Genomic DNA, 3,579 nt, shown 5'->3' on the forward strand with positions numbered 1-3,579 from the left:
GGGGGGGGGGGGGGGGGGGGGGGGGTCCGTCGTCGTCCTCCTCCTCCCCTCCTCCTCAACAGGCGGGTGGAGTCCGCCCGTTCCCAAGCGCCAGGGCGAGGCAGGTACTTACCCATCCATGGCACAGACAGGAGGAAGGAAGCGGCGAGGGACGGGACGCCGAAAGGGGGAGGGAAGGGAAAGGGAGCGAAGCGGCCGCCTCACTGAAGGAAAACGAGAAAGGATGGGCGGGGGAGGGGGCGGGGCTGCCGGCGGCACGCATGCGTGGCAGCCGGGCTACGCCTGCCCCGCCGCCGTCTCCTCCTCCGCCTGCCTTTTGCCAGGGTTTAGGGACACACCCAAGCGTCAGCTGGGGAAGAGGGAAGGCGAGGCCGGGGGACAGGGGGGAAGAGTTGAGGCCGGGCAGCCGGGCTAAGGGGCGCGTGCCCGTTTGCCGGCTTCGTTTTGAACGGCCAACTGTCGCCGCTTCGTGCTCGCGCGCTGACGAGACTGAAGTCGCGGAGCGCGCGGCGGCGTCAGTGGCAATAACAACATGGGTGCTGTAGCTGCTTTGCTCGTGCGCCTCGTGGGCGGGGTGTGTGTCGCCTTTTCTCCCAGAGCCTCCCGGCGGGGAGGGGGAGGGGGAATCACGACGCAGGAACGTGCCAGCGGACGGGGCGGGGGACTGGCTAATGAATCGGTGCAATTCTAGCTGCGTTTTTAAAGTGGCCTCGCAAGGTTTCCTAACTTTTGGCTTCAGGTATTAGTTAGGTTGACTACTGTGGGGTGTTTGGGGTTGTTTTTTTCAAAAACTCCTCTGTGTAGAGTCTCAAGACGAAAACTTAAAAGTAATGCGCTACCAAGCCTTTCTCCTGTAAAAGAATGTCCTGAAACGATTCCCTTATTTCTTTCCTCAGTTTTGGTATTTTAGAAAAAGTATGTCATAGTTGGTGGGTTGCTTTTACCAAACTATTTTGTGCTCCCGGAGTCTGGCTATAGAAAAGCAAAGGATGCTCTTAAAGGGTTATGACTTGGTAATCACTGGCGGAGTAACTCCGTATAGGGTTGCCGTATAAAATGAGGAAGTCGTGAACTATATGCACGAAGGTGTGCATAAAGCCCTTGGTTTCAGTAGGTTTAGGTCTGGCACTTTGTTGACCTGTAGCCCTTCGGATAACTAGGGGTCCTTACACTGGGATATATAGGACTCCAGCATAGTAGTTATACACACCTCAGATATACTGGGCATAGAGATAACCTGGGATAGTCCTAAATTTGCCCTCTCTTATCCTGATTGCCCCATCTCAGTGAAAATTGCTCTCCTTTTGAATGCATGGGAGATTATGGGGAATTGCACAATAGCTTGTCAGTCATGCAAATTGAGTGGAAGGTGTGTCTTCATTCAGTCAACCTTTTTGGAGGATAGCTAAATCAGCAATTACATCTGCATCAGGAGTGACTGGGTGATGCGATCACATGGAACCAGATTTTCAGTGGGTGCCACTCGCTGCATTTTTGTGTGAGTCATTGGTCTGGCTTTGTCTCTGTCCAAACAAACAATATATCCAGAGGAAAAACTCATAAAGGTTCAGTGGATGGTCCCTGGACAAAATGGGAATTCAGACTGTAATGTGGCACACTGTACATCTATTTTAGATTTCTGTCCCAGTGGCTTTGGCAAACAATACTTGGCATGAGTGCTAGTGTGATGTAGTAGTTAGTGCTGGACTAGTATCTGGGAGAGGCAGGTTCAAATCCCCACTTGTGCCATGGAAGTTTACTGGGTGACCTTGGGCCACTCTTTCTTCTCAATCCCAACCTGCATCACAGGGTTGTGGTGGGGATGAAATGGAGGAGAGAATGCTCTAAGCCTCCACGGGGCCCAGTTGGGGAGAAAGGCAGCAGATAAGTAAATAAATTTTTAAAACTGGATTTTTTTTTGTTTTAGAGGTGGGGTGATTTTGGGTAGTTCTGGTTTGACCTAAAAGGTGTAACAGAGGGAAGCTTCCCTTCCCCTATTCAGAGTGTAATTTTCACATAAATTTCATGTTCTTGACCTTGCCTTGCACAGGGGCTTTCTGAGCACTCAAAAGACAGCGAAGATTATAGATTACAGAGCATGTTATCCATTTTGGTAGGCCCCTACCAGCTGTGGTCCCCCGACACCCAACACTTGCTGGGTGTTTGGACTAGCCATACCATCTAGAACAACTTTTCAACTGATTTCAGTGGCGTCAGTCCATGTTTACATTACTTTGTAGATCAGCTATCATTGTTGAGACCTTTGCTGAGATCATAAAGAGAACTGCCTTGTTGAATGAATCTAGTATTCCATCTACATGCAGCTAGATGGCTCTGGGAAACACTCGAACACACATGACGACGACATCTCCTTTTCTTTGCCTTTCTTTGCCATTATAGTCTGAAAGAAGTGGATACCACTCACTGCATGAGAGAGCCATGTGAACATCTAAATGCACACAGATTTCTTCACAGGAGAGTATTTAGGGGAGATGTGGATTCTCTCTTATACTCAAGGTGAAAGCCTGTGTGTGTTTCAGATGTCAAAACTGCCATTTCTGTTTCCTTTGCTAACTGATGCCTTTAAGCTTTTATATGAAAGCTGGAAGAACTGGGACAAATCCCAACTGTCTTGCAAATGTATGAAGTATTTCCCAACAGGCTGGTTAGTTCTTAGTGCTGCAGTATTGTCAGCCGTAAGCATTCTAAAAACATGAGTCAGAGGTGTGTGCATAAATCCTATCAGGCCCTGATATTCAAAGCACCGTCCTGTCGCCAGTGTTATTGACCACAATGGGTTGTTTTATCTTTAGTCAGCCTTTGGGTTTCACATTCGTTATACAGGCTGCATTCTTAGTCTTCAAACAGGGAGATGTACATGACATCAAAATCTTACTGCTTTAACTTAGGTGAGACCACTCTGAATCTGTTAATACTTGATGTAGGTGAGGATGATCAGACCTTAATCTAGTGTGGGATGTGTGTGCTCCAAGCTAGGGTTCTTGATATCAGTTGTTGGCGTGGAAGAAATTGGAGTCGGAAGTGCAATACTTAAACGTCGTATCTACAGTCCAGACTTTATTGCATAGTTTACTGGATGTCCCATCCGTATTGATTTAATTGTCTCACACTGTGTGACCTATTTTGAGTTTGGTGAGAAAAGTGGAGTATAAATGATATAAATAAAATTAAAATGGCATTGCTCTGTTGACCAAACCAGGTTCCTTCTATTTATACTAGGCCTGGCCAGTCCAAGTCCTGCCCACCTGGCTTAGAGGCACACACCTGTTTTCTTTTATGCCTGAAGCAGAATATGAGACCTAAACACACACAAGCTGTTTCCACAATAGGCATTTTGTCTGGAATTGCCATTGTTCGTTTACCAGGTTATAAGGGAGAATTCAGATGCAGTGGCAACCAGACTGTTGCACCCATATGTTTTCTGTGTTGTCCTCATCTTTTTTCAAATTTGGTTTGTGGCAATACTGTTGGCTTTGAACAGAATTGCAGCGTTAGTCTGTCCAGTGCGCGTGGACAAAATGCTATTGATGCACTTGGAAAGAGGAATGTTCAAGTCAT

At 47.6% G+C, this 3,579-nt stretch overlaps 1 protein-coding gene across 1 annotated transcript in view; it reads right to left on the reverse strand.

The window, feature by feature from the left end:
• Window positions 1-194, reverse strand: part of PTBP3 (polypyrimidine tract binding protein 3) — a 61,868-nt gene extending 61,674 nt beyond the window's left edge. Inside the window, exon 1 of the mRNA XM_015415586.1 lies at window positions 113-194. The gene's annotated coding sequence lies outside the window, so the exon portion shown is untranslated. The remainder of the gene's footprint in view (window positions 1-112) is intronic.
• Window positions 195-3,579: the final 3,385 nt, after the last annotated feature.

This window comes from Gekko japonicus, unplaced genomic scaffold, assembly GCF_001447785.1.
Source record: "Gekko japonicus isolate JY-2015 unplaced genomic scaffold, Gekko_japonicus_V1.1 scaffold2113, whole genome shotgun sequence".
Lineage (NCBI taxonomy): Eukaryota > Metazoa > Chordata > Lepidosauria > Squamata > Gekkonidae > Gekko > Gekko japonicus.